The 27184-nt window shown below is 51.2% G+C and overlaps 1 protein-coding gene across 1 annotated transcript in view; it reads left to right on the forward strand.

Annotated features, from left to right (window-relative positions):
* Cip4 (formin-binding protein 1-like Cip4) overlaps window positions 1-27184 on the forward strand; it is a 260365-nt gene that overhangs the window by 44545 nt on the left and 188636 nt on the right.

A 27184-nucleotide genomic window follows, 5' to 3' on the forward strand; every position in this document is an offset into this window, starting at 1 on the left:
TTCACAAGGTAAGCACTGAATCATGGAAACATTATATTATAACTACTATTACCAGTTTCTACAAGACTCCTCTCAATGTATTTTTTTAACATGCTTAGTATACACAGCAATGTGCTGCTTCCCTATTCTGTATGAAGGACCATATAGTCCAGATCAAAAACCAGCTACAAGCTCATCCAATATCCTCACCTCACAGGACGGCCAGTCATACATGGAATCAGGAGAGAACAAAATATGTAAGGCTGATCTATTAGCCCCCACTAGCAAAATCTGGGTGCACAAGAATATCTTCCAATATTCCTGAGTGTATGAAGTAATTACAGAGTTCAAAGTACCTCATGCCATTTGGTATGAAGTCACTGATAACAGGGCAATCACAGATATAGTGTTGGAGAGTATGTCCTCAAGTAGGGCTGAAAACATGTTTTTTCACCCAGAGGGTTAAAACCCATGGAACCGCCTACCCGCTGAAGTCGTAAATGCCAAAATCCAGCTAGAAAATATTAGGACAATTGGCGGGACTATATAGCAAATATACATTCAGAGTAGAAGATCCATAGTGTGTTCATGAGCTTAGTCCGTTCCCTAATTGCCATTTTACCAGTAATAACACAAGTCGTGCAGATTTCGGCAAAATGTGACCTTTCCTATTCACTGCTTGAACGCCCAATTCTTGGTTAACGGGGCCAGGTATTTCGCCTTGAAAACGGTACTTGCCTAGTTGTACTTACCTAGTTTTGCTTGCGGGGGTTGAGCTCTGGCTTTTTTGGTCCCACACGGTGTTTAGACTCGTACGATATGCCGGAAGTCGTAAAAGGTGTGAGTGGTAGGAGGTAGCTAATAATGATAGACCAGTCACACTAGACTAATGTAGTCTGGTATATATATAACAAGACGGTTGGACTATTTACACTCTGCTCTGCTAGGCTAAGTAGATACAGAGATGCTGGGCAATTTTGCTTGACATTAACAGTTCTAAATTGTTGTTTTTGTCCTTGTTGACTTAGTAAACAAGAGGTGGCAGCCATGGGGGCTAGTCACGCCACTACACATACTACAGTGTCCTCAAGGTCATCTTCCAACTATCAAACACACGGAGTGGGTGAAGTTGAAAATATCGTGTTAGTCAGACCTAACTTGGATATAAAGCATATACGCAGACGACATTACAAAAGAAGGAAAAAAATAACGGAAATGTTTAAGCAGACACGACTTTCCCAACAATGAAGGAATAATTTAAACAGTGAGATTGAAGAAATCAAGCAGAGACTGAAGTTGTTGTTTAAGATTCGGCTACTCTGAACAAAACGTTGCAAGTAGCACGGGCTATGGTGAGCGGACTTAAGCGGACTAAGTGGACTTACCTGACACAGGAGCGGGGCTATAACTGAGACTGAAACGTTCATATCAGATTGAAGAACTGCAACTAGAATAAAAAGCAATATAAGAAATAAAGAAAAACCCAAAATATGTCTTCACAAATGAGAAATCAAAAGCAAAAATCACTGCCAGTATTTGACTTATTCGAACTAGTGAAGGTTCATACACCGAGGATAACAAAATAAATGATTAAAGTCCTAAAAAACAGTTTATAAGGACATGTTTTGCACTCCAATAAGCGGCATGAAAGTAGAGGATCTGAACAACTTTTTAATGCGTGATATCCGAACTCTTGTGAATATAACTGATTACAACACGAGCGTGGCAGAGTTTTAAAGAGAATTAACATGCCCATTACACTCCAACCCGTTCTCGCCCTTGCCTACAGTCAATATTGGCTTATTTAATGAGTGCATATATGACATTAATTGATTGTGAATATTTTAGTTTTACCTTGAAAAGCTTCATAGAAAACACCGACCTCGCCTAACCTACCTTAGTATGTTAAGGATAAGCATCTTATTGCTTCTTATTTACAATTATTACTTAACCTATCGACGGTATAGGTTAAGTAATAACTCCTGGGCTTGAGGAGTTTATACTCCTCAAGCCCAGCCTGGGGCCAGGCTCAACTTTGAGAGAGCGTGGTCCAACAGGCTGTTGCTTGGAGCGGCCTGCAGGCCCACATATCACCACAGCCTGGTTGGTTCGGCAATTTTTTTTTTCTTGCATGAACATGTCTAATTTCTTTTCGAAGAAGTCCTACCTTTGTTCCGGTAATATTTCTAATGCTAGCTGGGAGAGTGTTGAAGAGCCGTGGACCTCTGATGTGCAGACAGTGCTCTCTGATTATGTCTGCGGCACATTTACTCCTCAAGTAGTGAGGAAATAGCAGTAGATGTGTCAAATATGGCGGGCGAACTACAGGTTGGCGTATTTTATAAACACACGGGATCCAAAACAAAGATTTACACGTACACTAACTCTTTAAGATTTTAAAATGAAACTTGACGAGTTCCTCAATCATCGCTGATTAACTAAATTAGGATGACATGTTGGTTTGTTAAGTGATGAGGTACTAAGGAGAGAGCCTTTCACCTCGGGCCAGCAGCGAAACTCTCCACAGATAATGTACAACCATGAGAGCCTCAACACAAACCTGGCCACCAGCAACCCCTTTTTTATATAATCATGAGTTCATGGTCATTTATACAGCTATAATAAGAAGATAATAATAAGAATAAGACTATAAGAAGGGTTTGATAGTTTGTGTCCTAGTCATGTAATTCTAAAAGTTCTCCATCTCTGGGGATATAGTGATGCAGGGTCCGTGAAGATACCCGCGGGTGCCCCAGGGAAGAATTAACACCACGCAAGGTGAAGGTGGTGCGCCTTATATGGGATAATAACAGCTAGCGAGTTAAGAAAAAGGCAACGGCACCCAAGGAATAGGATTTGTCCAACGCCAGTAACTGTTGCAGGTAACGTTGTGGGCGTTACCATGGCAACATTGGGGGCGTTACCATGGCAACATTGGGGGCCAAGTTACAGACGTTACCATGGCAACATTGGGGGCCAAGTTACAGACGTTACCTTAGCAACATTGGAGGCCAAGTTACAGACGTTACCATGGCAACATTGGGGGCCAAGTTACAGACGTTACCATGGCAACATTGGGGGCCAAGTTACAGACGTTACCATGGCAACATTGGAGGCCAAGTTACAGACGTTACCATGGCAACATTGGAGGCCAAGTTACAGACGTTACCATGGCAACATTGGAGGCCAAGTTACAGACGTTACCATGGCAACATTGGGGGCCAAGTTACAGACGTTGCCTTAGCAACATTGAGAGCTAAGCTTGAAGTATCCAACCTAGTCGTCAGTTAAGACCGAGGTCACAACTGTGAAGGAGGTTTACAATTATTAAACAGTTAACGAGTTCCGAAGCACCAGGAGGCTATTTATAACAATAACAACAGTTGATTGGGAAGTGTTCATGCTTGTTAACTGTTTAATAAATGTAAACAAAGCCATCAAAGATTGAGGAAAGATGTACACGTTCGTAAGTGTTTGCGTAACTGCTTCGTGAATCTGCCCCCCCCCCCCGGTTGTTATTGGGGCCAACCGGGGTTGGAATAATAATAGTAATGACAATCGGTGTGCATAATGTGAGTAGGGAGTTAAACACCGATAATAAATTGAACATGACACTGGTTTATGATAGCGGTCGTGTGCGCGTTTTAGTAAAGCTGTATTACCTAGAACATACCTGGAGAGGGTTTCAAGAGTTGTTCTACTCCCCGAGCCTGGCCTGGGGACCAGGGGTTGTGCCTGTGCGAGCCATAAGCCTCTGGCTGGCACACTATCTTGAGGTTATCTTGAGATGATTTCGAGGCTTAGCGTCCCCGCGGCCCGGTCCTCCACCAGGCCTCCTTTTTGTTACACATCCCCAGGAAGCAGCCCGTAGCAGCTGTCTGACCCGCAGGAACCTATTTATGCTAGGGGCATAACTGGCAAACCCCTCACAGTGTTCAAGAGAGAACTGGATAAGCACCTCCAAAGGATACCTGATCAACCAGGCTGTGACTCATACGTCAGGCTGCGAGCAGCCGCGTCTAACAGCCTGGTGGATCAGTCCAGCAACCAGGAGGCCTGGTCGACGACCGGGCCGCGGGGACACTAAGCCCCGGAAGCACCTCAAGGTAGCCTCAAGGTAGGCGAACAGGTGCATCAGGGTGAAAGACGCTCTGCCCATTTGTTTTCGCCTTCACAGGAGATCGAACCCGGAACTTCAGGACTACGAGTCCGAAGCGCTGTCCACTCAGCTGTAAGCCTCATCTAAGTGTTACTCAAATCTTAGGCTGCGGATGAGTGTTTATGACTGGTAGAAAGACGATATTTGTCGCTTAGATCTACTGATGTCGTCATGACCTTGTGGCTCGGGGCTCCGTGGTCCACTGTGACTACGGTACACCGGGGGTCGTGTGACTACGGTACACCGGGGGTCGTGTGACTACGGTACACCGGGGGGTCGTGTGACTACGGCACACCGGGGGGTCGTGTGACTACGGCACACCGGGGGGTCGTGTGACTACGGTACACCGGGGGGTCGTGTGACTACGGTACACCGGGGGGTCGTGTGACTACGGCACACCGGGGGGTCGTGTGACTACGGTACACCGGGGGGTCGTGTGACTACGGCACACCGGGGGGTCGTGTGACTACGGCACACCGGGGGGTCGTGTGGCTACGGCACACCGGGGGGTCGTGTGGCTACGGCACACCGGGGGGTCGTGTGGCTACGGCACACCGGGGGGTCGTGTGGCTACGGTACACCGGGGGGTCGTGTGACTACGGTACACCGGGGGGTCGTGTGGCTACGGTACACCGGGGGGTCGTGTGACTACGGTACACCGGGGGGTCGTGTGACTACGGTACACCGGGGGGTCGTGTGACTACGGTACACCGGGGGGTCGTGTGGCTACGGTACACCGGGGGGTCGTGTGACTACGGCACACCGGGGGGTCGTGTGGCTACGGTACACCAGGGGTCGTGTGGCTACGGTACACCGGGGGGTCGTGTGACTACGGCACACCGGGGGGTCGTGTGGCTACGGCACACCGGGGGGTCGTGTGGCTACGGCACACCGGGGGGTCGTGTGGCTACGGCACACCGGGGGGTCGTGTGGCTACGGCACACCGGGGGGTCGTGTGGCTACGGCACACCGGGGGGTCGTGTGGCTACGGTACACCGGGGGGTCGTGTGACTACGGCACACCGGGGGGTCGTGTGGCTACGGCACACCGGGGGGTCGTGTGGCTACGGTACACCGGGGGGTCGTGGGGCTACGGTACACCGGGGGGTCGTGTGACTACGGCACACCGGGGGGTCGTGTGACTACGGCACACCGGGGGGTCGTGTGGCTACGGTACACCGGGGGGTCGTGTGGCTACGGTACACCGGGGGGTCGTGTGGCTACGGTACACCGGGGGGTCGTGTGGCTACGGTACACCGGGGGGTCGTGTGGCTACGGTACACCGGGGGGTCGTGTGGCTACGGTACACCGGGGGGTCGTGTGGCTACGGTACACCGGGGGGTCGTGTGGCTACGGTACACCGGGGGGTCGTGTGGCTACGGTACACCGGGGGGTCGTGTGGCTACGGTACACCGGGGGGTCGTGTGGCTACGGTACACCGGGGGGTCGTGTGACTACGGTACACCGGGGGTCGTGTGGCTACGGTACACCGGGGGGTCGTGTGGCTACGGTACACCGGGGGGTCGTGTGGCTACGGTACACCGGGGGGTCGTGTGGCTACGGGTACACCGGGGGGTCGTGTGGCTACGGGTACACCGGGGGGTCGTGTGGCTACGGTACACCGGGGGGTCGTGTGGCTACGGTACACCGGGGGGTCGTGTGACTACGGTACACCGGGGGTCGTGTGGCTACGGTACACCGGGGGGTCGTGTGGCTACGGGTACACCGGGGGGTCGTGTGGCTACGGGTACACCGGGGGGTCGTGTGGCTACGGGTACACCGGGGGGTCGTGTGACTACGGTACACCGGGGGGTCGTGTGGCTACGGTACACCGGGGGGTCGTGTGGCTACGGGTACACCGGGGGGTCGTGTGGCTACGGTACACCGGGGGTCGTGTGACTACGGTACACCGGGGGTCGTGTGACTACGGTACACCGGGGGGTCGTGTGGCTACGGTACACCGGGGGGTCGTGTGGCTACGGTACACCGGGGGGTCGTGTGGCTACGGGTACACCGGGGGGTCGTGTGACTACGGTACACCGGGGGGTCGTGTGGCTACGGTACACCGGGGGGTCGTGTGGCTACGGTACACCGGGGGGTCGTGTGGCTACGGTACACCGGGGGGTCGTGTGGCTACGGTACACCGGGGGGTCGTGTGGCTACGGTACACCGGGGGGTCGTGTGACTACGGTACACCGGGGGGTCGTGTGACTACGGTACACCGGGGGGTCGTGTGGCTACGGTACACCGGGGGGTCGTGTGGCTACGGGTACACCGGGGGGTCGTGTGACTACGGTACACCGGGGGGTCGAGTGACTACGGTACACCGGGGGGTCGTGTGACTACGGTACACTGGGGGGTCGCGTGACTACGGTACACCGGGGGGTCGCGTGACTACGGTACACCGGGGGGTCGCGTGACTACGGTACACCGGGGGGTCGCGTGACTACGGTACACCGGGGGGTCGTGTGACTACGGTACACCGGGGGGTCGTGTGGCTACGGTACACCGGGGGGTCGTGTGGCTACGGGTACACCGGGGGGTCGTGTGACTACGGTACACCGGGGGTCGTGTGACTACGGCACACCGGGGGGTCGTGTGACTACGGCACACCGGGGGGTCGTGTGACTACGGCACACCGGGGGGTCGTGTGACTACGGCACACCGGGGGGTCGTGTGACTACGGCACACCGGGGGGTCGTGTGACTACGGCACACCGGGGGGTCGTGTGACTACGGCACACCGGGGGGTCGTGTGACTACGGCACACCGGGGGGTCGTGTGACTACGGTACACCGGGGGGTCGTGTGACTACGGTACACCGGGGGTCGTGTGACTACGGTACACCGGGGGTCGTGTGACTACGGTACACCGGGGGTCGCGTGACTACGGTACACCGGGGGTCGCGTGACTACGGTACACCGGGGGTCGCGTGACTACGGTACACCGGGGTTCGCGTGACTACGGTACACCGGGGTTCGCGTGACTACGGTACACCGGGGGTCGCGTGACTACGGTACACCGGGGGTCGCGTGGCTACGGTACACCGGGGGTCGCGTGGCTACGGTACACCGGGGGTCGCGTGGCTACGGTACACCAGCCTGGCTCAGATCTCTTGTACCAAGGTTGGTAAACCACTGTTGTTAAGTGTAAACCCCAGCTTAAGCAGTAGAGCACAGCTGTTTCTTAATGTATCTGATACTCCGAGTGAGAATATCAGTGGGTAGTTTGATTTCGGAACTTGTTTTACCTTGATTGTCCTTTCTGGTTTCAGGACTTGATTACCTTGAATTGTCCATGCTGGAAGAACGGTCTAAGGGATGTTAGTTTTTTTTTTATCAGGTTTGGGTGTGTGGCGGAGGGAGCCAAGGAGAGTCCGGGCTGCCCACACAAAATGCAGTTTTCCACAAAGGACACCAGGAATGTTTTTGGATACAAATCGTTCATTCAATTTAATTTAGTTATTGTGTATAATAATACAGTGTTTTGAGTTGGGGGAGATTAGATGCTCGTAAACATGGGAGTTTTGCGTGGCAAGACTGGCATGGAGCAGCTGGATGTTGGCTGGTGACTGCTTCTTCACCAAGGTGGAAGTGTAGGTGAGAGTGGTGAAGCCACTCAGTCTAGACTGCAAGTGGGGCGGGGCTTGGAGGGGGGGAGGGTGTAGAGGGGTGGTGTGGGGGGTGAGAATGGGGCATGACTGCCCAGTTTAGAGTGAGAGTTGGGGGGGGGGGCAATATAAGGAACACACCTGCTGGGCTGAGGGCGGGTCTACCCCTGCTGAAGCTGTGACTCCGCCCGCAGTTGGTTGGTTTTGTGTGTGAATGGAATAAGCTGGGTGTATAGATAGGTACTTAAAGAGGTAGTTGGCCAGGTGGAGGGTGATACCAGGGGGTGGGCAGGGCAGTGATGGTGAGGGTGTAGAGGGAGAGTCCGTTACTCGAGGGTGACTAGCGGTCCAGGTGGCTGTTCTGCAACTTTTGTCTGGGTGGAGCTGCATTAACTCCCGCCTTCGTCCACCTGCTTCACTGGCTCCCTTGCCTCCTCCTCCTACCCAAAACACACACACACACACACACACACACACACACACACACACACACACACACACACACACACATGTGTGTGAGAGGGGTGAGACCTCTGATTGGCGTGAAGTCACCAGTGGAGTCCCACAGGGCTCTGTACTCGGTCCTATCTTGTTTCTGATGATCTGATGTAAATGATCTCCCGGAGGGTATAGACTCATTTCTCTCAATGTTTGCGGATGATGCTAAAATTATGAGAAGGATTAAGACAGAAGAGGACTGTTTGAGGCTTCAAGAAGACCTAGACAAACTGAAGGAATGGTCGAACAAGTGGTTATTAGAGTTTAACCCAACCAAATGTAATATAATGAAGATAGGTGCAGGGAGCAGGAGGCCAAATACAAGGTATCATTTGGGAGAGGAAATTCTTCAGGAGTCAGAGAAGGAAAAAGACTTGGGGGTTGATATCACGCCAGACCTGTCTCCTGTAGCACATATCAAGCGGATAACATCAGCGGCATATGCCAGGCTGGCCAACATACGAACGGTATTCAGAAACTTGTGTAAAGAATCATTCAGAACTTTGTATACCACATATGTCAGGCCAATCCTGGAGTATGCAGCCCCAGCATGGAGTCCATATCTAGTCAAGGATAAGACTAAACTGGAAAAGGTTCAAAGGTTTGCCACCAGACTAGTACCCGAGCTGAGAGGTATGAGCTACGAGGAGAGACTACGGGAATTAAACCTCACTTCGCTGGAAGACAGAAGAGTTAGGGGGGGACATGATCACCACATTCAAGATTCTGAAGGGAATTGATAGGGTAGATAAAGACAGTCTATTTAACACAAGGGGAACACGCACAAGGGGAACACGCACAAGGGGACACAGGTGGAAACTGAGTGCCCAAATGAGCCAGAGAGATATTAGAACGTTTTTAGTGTCAGAGTGGTTGACAAATGGAATGCATTAGGCAGTGATGTGGTGGAGGCTGACTCCATACACAGTTTCAAGTGTAGATATGAGAGCCCAATAGACTCAGGAATCTGTACACCTGTTGATTGACGGTTGAGAGGCGGGACCAAAGAGCCAGAGCTCAACCCCCGCAAACACAACTAGGTGAGTATACACACACACACACACACACACACACACACACACACACACACACACACACACACACACACGAACCAGCCTTGCTTGATCTGATATTTACCCTAAATGAGTCGGATATAAGGGAAGTTAAGTTGGAAGCCCCCTTGGGAATGAGTGATCACAGTGTATTGAGCTTTGAGTACCTGGTTGAGCTGGGAATTATCACCCCTCAAAAAAGAACTGGGAACCAAAGGGCTGGCGTACCGAAAGGGAAATTATGAGGAAATGAATAAATTCCTATGGGATATACATTGGGACACAGAACTCGGAACCAAGTCCGTACAAGACATGATGGACTATGTCACCCAAAAATGTCAGGAGGCTGTAAGCAGGTTTGTCCCAGCCCGACAGGAAAAAACAGAGAAGCAAAGGAAGAATCCGTGGTTTAATAAGGAATGTATGAAAGCAAAGGAGAAAAACAAAAGGGCATGGAGGAACTTCCGTAATAACAGAACACCAGAAAGTAGAGAGAGATACCAGAGAACCAGGAACGAGTATGTCAGTGTGAGAAGAGCAGCTGAGAAAAGGTATGAAAATGATATAGCTAATAAAGCCAAGACCGAACCCAAGCTACTACACAGTCACATCAGGAGGAAGACAACAGTGAAGGAACAGGTGATGAAACTTAGGGTGGGCGAGGACAGGTACACAGAAAATGACAGAGGTGTGTGAAGAACTCAACAAAAGGTTCCAGGAGGTCTTTACAATAGAACAGGGAGATGTCGCGGCGCTAGAAGAGGTGGCAGCAAACCAGGTGACCTTGGATAGGTTCGAAATTACAAGAGATGAGGTCAAGAAGCACCTATTGGAGCTGGATGTGAGAAAAGCTGTTGGGCCGGATGGAATCTCGCCATGGGTATTGAAAGAGTGTGCAGGAGCACTTTGCCTACCACTCTCCATAGTGTATAGTAGGTCACTGGAAACGGGGGACCTACCAGAAATATGGAAGACTGCTAATGTAGTACCAATATACAAAAAGGGTGACAGACAAGAGGCACTGAACTACAGGCCAGTGTCCTTAACTTGTATACCATGCAAGGTGATGGAGAAGATTGTGAGAAAAAACCTAGTAACACATCTGGAGAGAAGAGACTTCGTGACAACCCATCAACATGGGTTCAGCTCTATTGGACGGGAAACATCTGCAAGACAAGTGTGGGCAAAAATTCAGATAGCTAAGGGGGGCAGAGCCCGGCCTGCGGCTCACAAAGACCCCCAGGGTAAGGCTGAGGAACTAATTCACAAGTGGAGTGATGCAGCATCCTCCTCCTCCCTCCCTGCAGAAATCAGCAGGGAACAGCTCCTGCGACATGATGACAGAAGAATTAGGATAACAAGAGCACTGTCTAGTGATGACGAGTATGGGGAACCAATCACAGCCCAAGAAGTAAGGGGCGCTATGAAAAAGGGTAAAAGTACAGCACCTGGTGAAGATGGCGTCACCTACGACATACTCAATGCACTGTGTGCAGTGTCTGGGAATCCACTACTCCACCTGTTTAACAAGTCATTCCTAAGTGGAGTGTTGCCCACACAATGGAAACACGCAATAATTATTCCCATACCGAAGCCTAATGACCCTGGTAATTACAGACCTATCAGCCTCGTGTCATGCACTTGCAAGATGCTTGAAAGGATCATCCTAAACCGACTGTTGCACAAAATAGGCAGGTTAGGGGAGGGGGTCAATGGATTTGTTAAAGGACGGAGCACAGCAAATTGTATAGTTAATTACTTGGTTAATGACACGGCTAGGTACTCTGTATTTGTTGACATCAAAGGAGCCTTCGACAAAGCACAGGGGATTGCGATCCTGGACGAGCTTGCATGCATGGGTGTCAAGGGGAGACTCATGAAATGGGTTGAAGACTACCTCACAGGAAGGGAAGCCAAGGTTTGCTTCAATGGAGCAGTCTCCAGAACAATGAGTATGGAACTCGGGACCCCCCAAGGCGGAGTCTTAAGCCCTACACTATTCAATGTACTTATGAACGCCATTGCAAATATTGATTTTCCGGAAGGAACACAACAAGTGGGATATGCAGATGATGTCCTAATACAAGCTCCCACCTTGGGAAAAATTGAACAGTCCATTGAACTCCTCGGAAGGAAATGTATTGAGCTCGGTTTCACTCTCTCCACAAACAAGACGAAGGCATACTCCCATCACAAGCGGAGAGCAAATGAAGAACTGCAAATTAATGGTGTAACACTTGAATGGGTTAACCACTACCGGTACCTTGGCGTCACTGTCGGCTCTAACAAGGGAAAGAAAGAGGAGCTCAATCAACTCATAGGAACATGCAAAAGTCGACTCAAGGCACTGAAAGCTATGACCTGGAATGGACATGGAGCCTCAATTGCCGTGCTCAAAATGATGTACACAGCCTATGTGCGCTCCGTCATAGACTATGCCGCACCAGTACTGTGCACCTACTCCCAAACCGATATGAAAAGGCTTGAAAGCATTCAAAATGAAGCCATGACAATCATTCTTGGAGTCCCAAGAACTGCCAAAACGTCTAATCTACGAGAGGAGTTGTCCCTTCCCAGTATTAAAAACAGAATTCAGGAGCTGAATGCTAAGCTTGCAATTAGGATAGCCAGAGATCCCCATTACAATGATATTGCCAAGAAAAAACTGAGCTCTGTGCTACTTTCAGGGGGAAACAGGAGAAGCAAAAAATGGCATCACAGAGCAGTCTGCTACCTTGAAGAGCTTCACCTGCTTGAGCAAGCCCGTGAGCTCCTGCCTGTAGAGAGGTTACCTCCCTGGGAGGATGACTCATGCAAGATCATCATCAATGAAATGGCAATGAAAAAATCCAACATGATACCACAAGAAATGAGGCACAAGTATCTCGAGGACATTTATAAAGAAGCCGGAGATGAACTAGATCAAATCTACACTGACGGGTCATCTAATCCTATCAATGGCAGGGCTGGTGCAGCATACACGGTAATCAAGGATAATACCTTCCAACGCAGAAATGAAGAAAAAGCACGTATTGAGAACTATGCCTCTTCAACGCAAGCAGAGCTAACTGCCATTGTTATGGCGTTAAGGTTTCTTGAACGGAACACTAATGGTGCAGTGATTTGCACCGATTCAAAAGCAGCACTGCAAAGCCTAAGTAAAAATCAGGCAGAAAATCTTGCAATAGTCGCTGAAATCAAGAGAGCTGTGAGAGTACTTACCAATCAGGGAAGAGTCATCAAGTTTCTGTGGATCCCCTCCCATGTTGGAATATGTGGGAATGAACGAGCAGATGTGCTGGCTGCTGAAGGCGCTGAAGGAGACCATATTGAATACTTCATACCCAAGACTCAACTACAAATTAGAGGTATTATCAGGCAACATCACCGTGACAAGGTAACTGAGGAAAGGAGGATAGAAGCACAAACCAGTGAATCTGTACGATGGTACAACATGGTTGCAGCTGGCAATCCCAATCAGTATGGCCGAAGAGGAGGACGACGAGTGAGAGAATCTGTAATAGCGAGAATCCGTCTTGGATACAAATATCCATGGAGATTTGGAATGGAAACAACAGTTGATCAGCGAAGTTGCAGAATCTGTGGTGAGAGTGATGGACACCGCCTTGACCACTATCTACGTGAATGTGAACACCTGAGAGACATTAGGAATAACTGTAGAATAATAAACCCCACATTGTTTGAGTTAGGAAAACACTATTTGTCAAATATTGATACTGTTCTTAAAAGATTTCCCCATTTTGCACCCGCAAGATAACGTAAGCTTTTAAGGGTTGATAAATGTTAATCTTCTTGTTTGAGGAGCTGTTCACTTGAGACAGTTAAGCAAGTCCCAGCTGTGTCTGGGTACAAGTGACAGGATGAACAACCCAGCGGGTTTTCTTCCTATTGGGGAGTGTTGTACATTCTGCTATGGCGGTATGTTCACTCACAAGATGAGTGGCGCTGCCCAATAAACTCGCCCCTCGGGGCAAAATTTAAAATTTAAATGGGTTCAGGGAGGGTAAATCTTGCCTTACAGGATTGATAGAATTCTACGATCAGGTGACAAAGATTAAACAAGAAAGAGAAGGGTGGGCGGACTGCATTTTTTTTGGACTGTCGGAAAGCCTTTGACACAGTACCCCATAAAAGGTTGATGCATAAGCTGGAGAAACAGGCAGGAGTAACTGGTAGGGGCGCTCCAGTGGATAAGGGAGTACCTAAGCAATAGGAAGCAGAGAGTTACAGTGAGGGGTGATACCTCAGAATGGCGTGAAGTCACCAGTGGAGTCCCACAGGGCTCTGTACTTGGACCTATCCTGTTTCTGATATACGTAAATGATCTCCCAGAGGGTATAGACTCATTCCTCTCAATGTTTGCTGACGACGCCAAAATTATAAGAAGGATTAAGACAGAGGAGGACAGCTTGAGGCTTCAAGAAGACCTGGACAAGCTGCAGGAATGGTCGAACAAATGGCTGTTAGTTTAATCCAAGCAAATGTAATGTAATGAAGATAGGGGTAGGAAGCAGGAGACCAGATACAAGGTATCACTTGGGAGATGAAATACTTCAAGAGTCCGAGAGAGAGAGAAAGACCTGGGGGTTGATATCACGCCAGACCTGTCCCCTGATGCTCATATCAAGAGGATAACAGCAGCAGCATATGCCAGGTTGGCTAACATAAGAACGGCCTTTAGAAACTTGTGTAAGGAATCTTTCAGAACATTATATACCACATATGTCAGACCAATCCTGGAGTATGCGGCACCAGCATGGAGTCCATATCTAGTCAAGGATAAGACTAAACTGGAAAAGGTTCAAAGGTTTGCCACCAGACTAGTACCCGAGCTGAGAGGTATGAGCTACGAGGAGAGACTACGGGAATTAAACCTCACTTCGTTGGAAGACAGAAGAGTTAGGGGGGGGGGCATGATCACCACATTCAAGATCCTCAAGGGAATTGACAGGGTTGATAAAGACAGGCTGTTTAACACAAGGGGCACATGCACTAGGGGACACAGGTGGAAACTGAGTGCCCAAATGAGCCACAGAGATATTAGAAAGAACTTTTTTAGTGTCAGAGTGGTTGACAAATGGAATGCATTTAGGAAGTGATGTGGTGGAGGCTGACTCCATACACAGTTTCAAGTGTAGATATGATAGAGCCCAATAGGCTCAGGAACCTGTACACCTGTTGATTGACAGTTGAGAGGCGGGACCAAAGAGCCAGAGCTCAACCCCCGCAAGCACAACTAGGTGAGTACACACACACACACACACACACACACACACACACACACACACACACACACACACACACACACACACACACACACACACACAGAGGCTAGCTAAGCAGCAAAGTAAAAGGGCATGGAGAAACTATAGGAATAACAGGACACAGGAGAGCAGAGAAAGATACCAGAATGCCAGGAATGAATGTCAGGATGAGAAGAGGCAGAAAGACAATACGAAAATGACATCGCAAGCAAGGCAAAGACTCAGCCTAAATTGCTCCATAGCCACATCAGGAGAAAAACAGTAAAGGAACAAGTTATGAAATTAAGGATAGGGGCGGAAGGATTCACTAAAAACGACACGGAAGTGTGTGAGGAACTGAACAGGAAATTCCAGGAGGTCTTCACCTTATCTCTGGAATTTCTCCTTGCTCTAAGAGACGGAATAGCTAACCAGGAACCACTGGAAGAGTTTGAGATTACCAGCGGGGAAGTAAGGAAGTGTTTACTAGAGTTCGATGTGACAAAGGCTATAGGCCCAGATGGAATCTCCCCTTGGATACTAAAGGAAGGAACAAAAGAACTGTGCCTACCACTCTCCATAGTGTATAACAAATCACTGGCAACAGGGGAACTGCCAGATATTTGGAAAGCAGCTAACGTAGTCCCGATATACAAGAAAGGGGGATAGACAGGAGGCACTGAACTACAGGCCAGTGTCCCTAACCTGCATACCATGCAAGCTGATGGAGAAGATTGTGCGAAGAAAGCTAGTGGAGCATCTGGAGCGAAAGAACTTTGTAACACAGCATCAACATGGGTTCAGGGATGGCAGGTCCTGCCTCACAGGGTTACTTGAATTTTACGACCAGGCAACAAAAATAAGACAAGAAAGAGAGGGGTGGGCAGACTGCATATTTTTGGATTGTCAGAAAGCCTTTGATACAGTACCACACAAGTGGCTAGTGAAAAAGCTGGAGATGCAGGCTGGAGTGAAAGGGAAGATACTCCATTGGATAAAGGAGTACCTAAGCAACAGGAGACAACGAGTCAGTGTGAGGGGTGAGGTCTCAGATTGGCGAGACGTTATAAGTAGAGTCCCGCAGGGGTCAGTCCTTGGACCTATACTGTTTCTGATATATGTAAATGATCTCCCAGAGGGTATAGAATCGTTTCTCTCAATGTTTGCCGATGATGCAAAAGTTATGAGGAGGATTGAAACAGAGGACGATAGTACGAGGCTACAAGATGACCTAGACAGACTGAGTGAATGGTCCAGCAAATGGCTGTTGAAGTTCAACCCGAGTAAATGAAAAGTAATGGAACTAGGCAGTGGAAACAGGCGGCCAGACACAGGATACAGAATAGGAGATGAAGTGCTTCATGAAACAGAGAGAGAGAAAGATCTAGGAGTTGATATCTCACCAAACCTGTCTCCTGAAGCCCACATAAAAAGAATTACGTCTGCGGCATATACGAGGCTGGCTAACGTCAAAACAGCCTTCAGGAACCTGTGTAAGGAATCATTCTGAACCTTGTATACCACATATGTAAGGCCAATCCTGGAGTATGCGGCCCCAGCATGGAGCCCGTACCTTGTCAAGCACAAGACGAAGCTGGAAAAAAGTTCAGAGGTATGCCACTAGACTAGTCCCAGAACTAAGAGGCATGAGGCATTATCCGCGGGGGACTACCCGAAATCATCTTAAGGTAACCTCAAGGTAAGGTAACATTCCGTAACGTAGCCTTGTCTAGCGCAGCCTAACGTAGTCTAGCCTAGCAAGTTAATCAGAACATCATAGCCTACTGGAAATTGACCCCATCGAGAAAGCAGTTGTATAGATTCATAGTTATAAAAGGTTGCTCTCGATGGCTAAATAGTTTTTTTTTTTTTTGGTATTGAATGTCAGCGGGTGTGACCAGGTTGGTCTATCGTGGTTACCGGTGTTGTCGAGAAGCCAGATAGATCTACGCTGGATACATGATCTCCAGGATAATCGGCCACCTGCAGGGCAGCTGTCGTGTTAATCATTGGTGCCCTCACACCGTGCAACTGTACCCTGCTCCTGCTCCTGTACTCCAGTCTTGTGCCTCTACTCGCAAAATCCCCTTCCCGTACTCTCCAGGTTTCCCCTCCCTTACTTTCCATCTTCCCTACCTTACCCAACTACCCCTACCCTACTCTACTTCCTAACACACTCTACCCTCCCTACAGGTACCTTTCCTGTCTCGTATACATTCCTCCCTCATTCCCCCGCGAGTCTTGTCGAACCATATTCCCCCACAAGTCCATTTTTATCCTATCGCTCTAAGTGCAGAGGTGTGGCAGGTCTCTCAACTCGGCTCTTTACTATGGATGATTTTCAAGGCGTGTCCGAGGTATGGAGTATTGTGGGCGGGTGCTAGTGGCTAAGGCGTGTTGCTGCAGGCTTAGGCGTGTTTATTGTTCTGGAGACCGAGAGGTGTTGTGGGAGGACGTTCAAGGCCTACGACAGCCTCCTATATCTGTGTAACCTTTGCCTACTCCGATGTAGGCAAAAGCCCGCCAAACACACACCGAAACTACGACGTTGGTACAACGTTCGAACAAGTTTTAACACTTCCTAACCAGTTATAACAACCAATATAGCAAGTTGTAACAACGTTCTAATACGTCATAAGCACGTTAAGCCAAGATGTAACAGCTTTATTTGAAGTTGTAACAAGCTGAAAAATAGACAGTTTCGGTTTGTGTTTCCAGGGAGGGTGTTGTGGGAGGGTGTGGGTGGGGGGAGGTAGTGTATGGGTGGGAAGAGTGGCAGTCGGGAGGTATGCAAGTGGCCTGAGTGTGCCACTAGCAAGGCTCCGGCAACGGAAGTGGTGCGTTCTTATCAAGGTGAGCGGATATGTTAAGACGTAGGCGTCCTCGTATCGTTTCACAAGTGTGACATTTACCGTTGGCGAGGCAGAACCACCACCACCACCACACTACATGTGTTAGAGCGCCTCGCTGCGGCTCTCATGTCTCTTGGATACCAGTATACTCTGTGTGTATTATTGTTAAGAATTTACAAATATTAATTAATAATCAATAAAAGTACTACGGAACGAGTCTGTTCGCTTTGAGGATATTTCTCGGCGATGATGAGTTATACTGTAGGGCGGAGCTAGTACTGTGTGGGTGATGTGCGTGGGTGTACTGTGTGGGTGATGTGCGTGGGTGTACTGTGTGGGTGATGTGCGTGGGTGTACTGTGTGGGTGATGTGCGTGGGTGTACTGTGTGGGTGATGTGCGTGAGTGTACTGTGTGGGTGATGTGCGTGGGTGTACTGTGTGGGTGATGTGCGTGAGTGTACTGTGTGGGTGATGTGCGTGGGTGTACTGTGTGGGTGATGTGCGTGGGTGTACTGTGTGGGTGATATGCGTGGGTGTACTGTGTGGGTGATGTGCGTGGGTGTACTGTGTGGGTGATGTGCGTGGGTGTAGTGTGTGGGTGATGTGCGTGGGTGTAGTGTGTGGGTGATGTGCGTGGGTGTAGTGTGTGGGTGATGTGCGTGGGTGTACTGTGTGGGTGATGTGCGTGGGTGTACTGTGTGGGTGATGTGCGTGAGTGTACTGTGTGGGTGATGTGCGTGGGTGTACTGTGTGGGTGATGTGCGTGAGTGTACTGTGTGGGTGATGTGCGTGGGTGTACTGTGTGGGTGATGTGCGTGGGTGTACTGTGTGGGTGATATGCGTGGGTGTACTGTGTGGGTGATGTGCGTGGGTGTACTGTGTGGGTGATGTGCGTGGGTGTAGTGTGTGGGTGATGTGCGTGGGTGTACTGTGTGGGTGATGTGCGTGGGTGTACTGTGTGGGTGATGTGCGTGGGTGTACTGTGTGGGTGATGTGCGTGGGTGTACTGTGTGGGTGATGTGCGTGGGTGTAGTGTGTGGGTGATGTGCGTGGGTGTAGTGTGTGGGTGATGTGCGTGAGTGTACTGTGTGGGTGATGTGCGTGGGTGTACTGTGTGGGTGATGCTCTTTATGGTGTTGTCCACAATGTAGTGTTAGTGTGCTCTCAAGGGAGGCGAGGTATACGAGATGCTCAGAATACATACATCTGGCACCGCTCGCATGCATGGCAGGAACTCCAGGGTCACACAGTACCACAGGCCCGCCACTTTCCACCAAATATAACAAAAATATTGCAGGAACAAAGAGTAAAGGAAAAAACGCCAAGCCATTAGGTCTATGTAGCATTTGGAAGGTATCAGGATAAGGATTTGGGAAGGAATGGTGCGCAACCACTGGGATGATCGGGGATTGAACGCCGGTCTGCATGAAGTGAGACCGTCGCTCTACCGTCCAGCCGCAAGTGGTTGTGCAGGGAGAGCTGGAAGACTCATGTTGTGAAGAATGTGTGTGTGTGCACCTGCGGCCGGCGGCAAGCACCAACCTTGGTCTGCCAATCAACTTAACACTTACAAAATAAAGTTGAACTTGAAGTCTTGAAACGGGCAACAGGTAAACTACATATTATTTATTTGTTCTTTGAGAGCCCACATGTTGTCTCATTTGGTTCATTTACCTGTAAATTGTACTTGCATTGAGTGTATTTTATTTAATATTCGTGATAACATTTATTTTCAGTGTTATACGAAATTCGTAATTATACACTGGTATTAGTGACAACTTCAGGAAATACTGGACTATTATGCCATAATGCCAGGCCCGGCAAGCACCGGGACTGGCGGCACGGTGCTTCCCGATTGACCATAAACAATTTAAAACCGTTTTTATTTTGAGAAATGTGAAATATTAAGTACACAGGTGGTGTAATAACGCAATGTAGTACAGCTGTAGCATGTGTACTCGTCTCGCCAATTATGAGCCCAGGTTCGAGCCCTGGGTAGGAAGGGAAGTGCAGGAACCCAACCCACAAATCTTGAAATAAAGATAATGTTTCCGTCCGTCTTGGAGCATTATCAAGTTGTGTCCGTCATGTTCAGACTTGTGGGGGGGGGGGGGGTTTAGTGTAATTTTGGACCACGTTATTGTACCGTGGTGTTGTACCCTACACTACTGGTGGTGTTGCTGTACCCTACACTACTGGTGGTGTTGCTGTACCCTACACTACTGGTGGTGTTGCTGTACCCTACACTACTGGTGGTGTTGCTGTACCCTACACTACTGGTGGTGTTGCTGTACCCTACACTACTGGTGGTGTTGCTGTACCCTACACTACTGGTGGTGTTGCTGTACCCTACACTACTGGTGGTGTTGCTGTACCCTACACTACTGGTGGTGTTGCTGTACCCTACACTACTGGTGGTGTTGCTGTACCCTACACTACTGGTGGTGTTGCTGTACCCTACACTACTGGTGGTGTTGCTGTACCCTACACTACTGGTGGTGTTGCTGTACCCTACACTACTGGTGGTGTTGCTGTACCCTTCACTACAGGTGGTGTTGTACCCTACACTACTGGTGGTGTTGTATCCTACACTACTGGTGGTGGTGGTGTTGTACCCTACACTACTGGTGGTGGTGTACCCTACACTACTGGTGGTGTTGCTGTACCCTACACTACTGGTGGTGTTGCTGTACCCAACACTACTGGTGGTGGTGTACCCTACACTACTGGTGGTGTTGCTGTACCCTACACTACTGGTGGTGTTGCTGTACCCTACACTACTGGTGGTGTTGCTGTACCCTACACTACTGGTGGTGTTGCTGTACCCTTCACTACAGGTGGTGTTGTACCCTACACTACTGGTGGTGTTGTATCCTACACTACTGGTGGTGGTGGTGTTGTACCCTACACTACTGGTGGTGTTGTATCCTACACTACTGGTGGTGGTGTTGTACCCTACACTACTGGTGGTGGTGTTCCCTACACTACTGGTGGTGGTGTACCCTACACTACTGGTGGTGTTGTACCCTACACTACTGGTGGTGGTGTTGTACCCTACACTACTAGTGGTGTTGTACCCTACACTACTGGTGGTGGTGTACCCTACACTACTGGTGTTGCTGTACCCTACACTACAGGTGGTGTTGCTGTACCCTACACTACAGGTGGTGTTGTATCCTACACTACTGGTGGTGGTGGTGTTCTACCCTACACTACTACTGGTGGTGGTGGTGTTGTATCCTACACTACTGGTGGTGGTGGTGTACCCTACACTACTGGTGGTGGTGTTGTATCCTACACTACTGGTGGTGGTGGTGTACCCTACACTACTGGTGGTGGTGGTGGTGTACCCTACACTACTGGTGGTGGTGTTGTACCCTACACTACTGGTGGTGGTGGTGGTGTACCCTACACTACTGGTGGTGGTGTTGTACCCAACACTACTGGTGGTGGTGTTGTACCCTACACTACTGGTGGTGGTGTTGTACCCTACACTACTGGTGGTGGTGTTGTACCCTACACTACTGGTGGTGGTGTTGTATCCTACACTACTGGTGGTGGTGGTGGTGTATCCTACACTACTGGTGGTGGTGTACCCTACACTACTGGTGGTGGTGGTGGTGTACCCTACACTACTGGTGGTGGTGGTGTTGTACCCTACACTACTGGTGGTGGTGGTGTACCCTACACTACTGGTGGTGGTGGTGTACCCTACACTACTGGTGGTGGTGGTGTACCCTACACTACTGGTGGTGGTGTACCCTACACTACTGGTGGTGTTGTACCCTACACTACTGGTGGTGGTGGTGTTGTACCCTACACTACTGGTGGTGGTGGTGTTGTACCCTACACTACTGGTGGTGGTGTTGTACCCTACACTACTGGTGGTGGTGGTGTACCCTACACTACTGGTGGTGGTGGTGTACCCTACACTACTGGTGGTGGTGTTGTACCCTACACTACTGGTGGTGGTGGTGTACCCTACACTACTGGTGGTGGTGGTGTACCCTACACTACTGGTGGTGGTGGTGTACCCTACACTACTGGTGGTGGTGGTGGTGTACCCTACACTACTGGTGGTGGTGGTGGTGTACCCTACACTACTGGTGGTGGTGGTGGTGTACCCTACACTACTGGTGGTGGTGGTGTACCCTACACTACTGGTGGTGGTGGTGTTGTACCCTACACTACTGGTGGTGGTGGTGTACCCTACACTACTGGTGGTGGTGTTGTATCCTACACTGGTGGTGGTGGTGGTGTATCCTACACTACTGGTGGTGTTGTACCCTACACTACTGGTGGTGTTGTACCCTACACTACTGGTGGTGTTGTACCCTACACTACTGGTGGTGGTGTACCCTACACTACTGGTGGTGGTGGTGTACCCTACACTACTGGTGGTGGTGGTGTACCCTACACTACTGGTGGTGGTGGTGTACCCTACACTACTGGTGGTGGTGGTGTACCCTACACTACTGGTGGTGGTGGTGTACCCTACACTACTGGTGGTGGTGGTGTACCCTACACTACTGGTGGTGGTGGTGTACCCTACACTACTGGTGGTGGTGGTGTACCCTACACTACTGGTGGTGGTGGTGTACCCTACACTACTGGTGGTGGTGGTGTACCCTACACTACTGGTGGTGGTGGTGTACCCTACACTACTGGTGGTGGTGGTGTACCCTACACTACTGGTGGTGGTGTTGTATCCTACACTACTGGTGGTGGTGGTGTACCCTACACTACTGGTGGTGGTGTTGTACCCTACACTACTGGTGGTGGTGTTGTACCCTACACTACTGGTGGTGTTGTACCCTACACTACAGGTGGTGTTGTACCCTACACTACAGATGGTGTTGTACCCTACACTACTGGTGGTGTTGCTGTACCCTACACTACTGGTGGTGGTGGTGTACCCTACACTACTGGTGGTGGTGTTGTATCCTACACTACTGGTGGTGGTGTTGTATCCTACACTACTGGTGGTGGTGGTGGTGTACCCTACACTACTGGTGGTGGTGTTGTATCCTACACTACTGGTGGTGGTGTTGTATCCTACACTACTGGTGGTGGTGTACCCTACACTACTGGTGGTGGTGGTGTACCCTACACTACTGGTGGTGGTGTTGTACCCTACACTACTGGTGGTGGTGGTGTACCCTACACTACTGGTGGTGGTGTACCCTACACTACAGGTGGTGTTGTACCCTACACTACAGGTGGTGTTGTACCCTACACTACAGGTGGTGTTGTACCCTACACTACAGGTGGTGTTGTACCCTACACTACAGGTGGTGGTGGTGTTGTACCCTACACTACTGGTGGTGGTGGTGTTGTACCCTACACTACTGGTGGTGGTGTTGTACCCTACACTACAGGTGGTGTTGTACCCTACACTACTGGTGGTGGTGTTGTACCCTACACTACTGGTGGTGGTGGTGTTGTACCCTACACTACTGGTGGTGTTGTACCCTACACTACTGGTGGTGGTGGTGGTGTACCCTACACTACAGGTGGTGTTGTACCCTACACTACTGGTGGTGTTGTACCCTACACTACTGGTGGTGTTGTACCCTACACTACTGGTGGTGGTGGTGGTGTACCCTACACTACTGGTGGTGTTGTACCCTACACTACTGGTGGTGGTGGTGTTGTACCCTACACTACTGGTGTTGTACCCTACACTACTGGTGTTGTACCCTACACTACTGGTGGTGGTGTTGTACCCTACACTACTGGTGGTGGTGTTGTACCCTACACTACTGGTGGTGTTGCTGTACCCTACACTACTGGTGGTGGTGGTGTACCCTACACTACTGGTGGTGGTGGTGTACCCTACACTACTGGTGGTGGTGTTGTATCCTACACTACTGGTGGTGGTGTTGTATCCTACACTACTGGTGGTGGTGGTGGTGTACCCTACACTACTGGTGGTGGTGTTGTATCCTACACTACTGGTGGTGGTGTTGTATCCTACACTACTGGTGGTGGTGTACCCTACACTACTGGTGGTGGTGGTGTACCCTACACTACTGGTGGTGGTGTTGTACCCTACACTACTGGTGGTGGTGGTGTACCCTACACTACTGGTGGTGGTGTACCCTACACTACAGGTGGTGTTGTACCCTACACTACAGGTGGTGTTGTACCCTACACTACAGGTGGTGTTGTACCCTACACTACAGGTGGTGTTGTACCCTACACTACAGGTGGTGGTGGTGTTGTACCCTACACTACTGGTGGTGGTGGTGTTGTACCCTACACTACTGGTGGTGGTGTTGTACCCTACACTACAGGTGGTGTTGTACCCTACACTACTGGTGGTGGTGTTGTACCCTACACTACTGGTGGTGGTGGTGTTGTACCCTACACTACTGGTGGTGTTGTACCCTACACTACTGGTGGTGGTGGTGGTGTACCCTACACTACAGGTGGTGTTGTACCCTACACTACTGGTGGTGTTGTACCCTACACTACTGGTGGTGTTGTACCCTACACTACTGGTGGTGGTGGTGGTGTACCCTACACTACTGGTGGTGTTGTACCCTACACTACTGGTGGTGGTGGTGTTGTACCCTACACTACTGGTGTTGTACCCTACACTACTGGTGGTGTTGTACCCTACACTACTGGTGGTGTTGTACCCTACACTACTGGTGGTGGTGTTGTACCCTACACTACTGGTGGTGGTGTTGTACCCTACACTACTGGTGGTGGTGTTGTACCCTACACTACTGGTGGTGGTGTTGTACCCTACACTACTGGTGGTGGTGTTGTACCCTACACTACTGGTGGTGGTGTTGTACCCTACACTACTGGTGGTGGTGTTGTACCCTACACTACAGGTGGTGGTGTTGTACCCTACACTACAGGTGGTGGTGTACCCTACACTACAGGTGGTGTTGTACCCTACACTACAGGTGGTGTTGTACCCTACACTACAGGTGGTGTTGTACCCTACACTACAGGTGGTGTTGTACCCTACACTACAGGTGGTGTTGTACCCTACACTACAGGTGGTGTTGTACCCTACACTACTGGTGGTGTTGTACCCTACACTACTGGTGGTGTTGTACCCTACACTACTGGTGGTGTTGTACCCTACACTACTGGTGGTGTTGTACCCTACACTACAGGTGGTGGTGTTGTACCCTACACTACAGGTGGTGGTGTTGTACCCTACACTACTGGTGGTGTTGTACCCTACACTACTGGTGGTGGTGGTGGTGTACCCTACACTACTGGTGGTGGTGTTGTACCCTACACTACTGGTGGTGGTGGTGGTGTACCCTACACTACAGGTGGTGTTCCCTACACTACTGGTGGTGGTGTTGTACCCTACACTACTGGTGGTGTTGTACCCTACACTACTGGTGGTGGTGGTGGTGTACCCTACACTACTGGTGGTGTTGTACCCTACACTACTGGTGGTGGTGTTGTACCCTACACTACTGGTGGTGGTGTTGTACCCTACACTACTGGTGGTGGTGTACCCTACACTACAGGTGGTGGTGGTGTACCCTACACTACAGGTGGTGGTGGTGTACCCTACACTACAGGTGGTGGTGGTGTACCTACCCTACACTACTGGTGGTGGTGTACCTACCCTACACTACTGGTGGTGGTGTACCTACCCTACACTACTGGTGGTGGTGGTGTACCCTACACTACTGGTGGTGGTGGTGTACCCTACACTACTGGTGGTGTACCCTACACTACTGGTGGTGTACCCTACACTACTGGTGGTGTACCCTACACTACTGGTGGTGTACCCTACACTACTGGTGGTGTACCCTACACTACTGGTGGTGTACCCTACACAACGATACCTGGTTGATGGGGTTCTGGGAGTTCTTCTACTCCCCAATGCCGACCCGAGGCCAGGCTTGACTTGTGAGAGTTTGGTCCACCAGGCTGTTGCTTGGAGCGGCCCACATACCCACCACAGCCCGGTTGGTCCGGCACTCCTTGGAGGAAACAATCTAGTTTCCTCTTGAAGATGTTCTGCGGGTGGTGTGTCCTGCGGGTGGTGTGTCCTGCGGGTGGTGTGTCCTGCGGGTGGTGTGTCCTGCGGGTGGTGTGTCCTGCGGGTGGTGTGTACATAAGGAAAGTGTTAACTTGCCCTGATTGCTGCCGCTGCCGCCGCAGCAGCAGCAGCAGCAGCAGCAGCAGCAAAGAGGCGACAGTTAATATGACGTGGACCACTGACTGTCACCTCTGAGCTTGTGTAGTAGCTACTACTACAGGGCAAGTTAACACTTCCAGTTTGGCAGCAGGAGGTTCCTGCTGGGAACTTTCCTTATTAAGACTACTCAATAGCTCGGTCGATAGAGCTTCGGGCTCACACGGTTCAAGTCCGGTAGAGCCGAGGCGTGGGACATGGTAAGGTGCCACATGAGATGAGCTGTGGAAGGAGATGCCTAAGCTGCTAGCAGGAGCAGGAAGTCATCTGCTCTTATAAAAGCTGCCTTGTGTAAGGTGGGTAAAGGTACAGTTGCAGCGACGGAGACGCCACCTTGTCTTGGAGTCTCTTTTCTGACGTCATAATGACGTCACTTAAAGTTCTTCCCTGCCGACCGTCCTCTGATGACTCAGCTGTTGGGATCAATAGTGGCGTACACCACGCCCCCTGCACCCCCTACACCAGGCCCCCTGCACCACCTACACCAGGCCCCCCTGCACCACCTACACCAGGCCCCCCCCTGCACCACCTACACCAGGCCTCCCCTGCACCACCTACACCAGGCCCCCCCTGCACCACCTACACCAGGCCCCCCTGCACCACCTACACCAGGCCCCCCCTGCACCACCTACACCAGGCCCCCCACTGCACCACCTACACCAGGCCCCCCCTGCACCACCTACACCAGGCCCCCCCCTGCACCACCTACACCAGGCCTCCCCTGCACCACCTACACCAGGCCCCCCCTGCACCACCTACACCAGGCCCCCCCTGCACCACCTACACCAGGCCCCCCCTGCACCACCTACACCAGGCCCCCCCTGCACCACCTACACCAGGCCCCCCCTGCACCACCTACACCAGGCCCCCCCTGCACCACCTACACCAGGCCCCCCCCTGCACCACCTACACCAGGCCCCCCCTGCACCACCTACACCAGGCCCCCCCTGCACCACCTACACCAGGCCCCCCCCTGCACCACCTACACCAGGCCCCCCCTGCACCACCTACACCAGGCCCCCCCCTGCACCACCTACACCAGGCCCCCCCTGCACCACCTACACCAGGCCCCCCCCTGCACCACCTACACCAGGCCCCCTCCTGCACCACCTACACCAGGCCCCCCCTGCACCACCTACACCAGGCCCCCCCTGCACCACCTACACCAGGCCCCCCCTGCACCACCTACACCAGGCCCCCCCTGCACCACCTACACCAGGCCCCCCCTGCACCACCTACACCAGGCCCCCCCCTGCACCACCTACACCAGGCCCCCCCTGCACCACCTACACCAGGCCCCCCCTGCACCACCTACACCAGGCCCCCCCCTGCACCACCTACACCAGGCCCCCCCTGCACCACCTACACCAGGCCCCCCCCTGCACCACCTACACCAGGCCCCCCCCTGCACCACCTACACCAGGCCCCCCCCTGCACCACCTACACCAGGCCCCCCCCTGCACCACCTACACCAGGCCCCCCCCTGCACCACCTACACCAGGCCCCCCCTGCACCACCTACACCAGGCCCCCCCTGCACCACCTACACCAGGCCCCCCCCTGCACCACCTACACCAGGCCCCCCCTGCAC

This window comes from Procambarus clarkii, chromosome 51, assembly GCF_040958095.1.
Source record: "Procambarus clarkii isolate CNS0578487 chromosome 51, FALCON_Pclarkii_2.0, whole genome shotgun sequence".
NCBI classification, from domain to species: domain Eukaryota; kingdom Metazoa; phylum Arthropoda; class Malacostraca; order Decapoda; family Cambaridae; genus Procambarus; species Procambarus clarkii.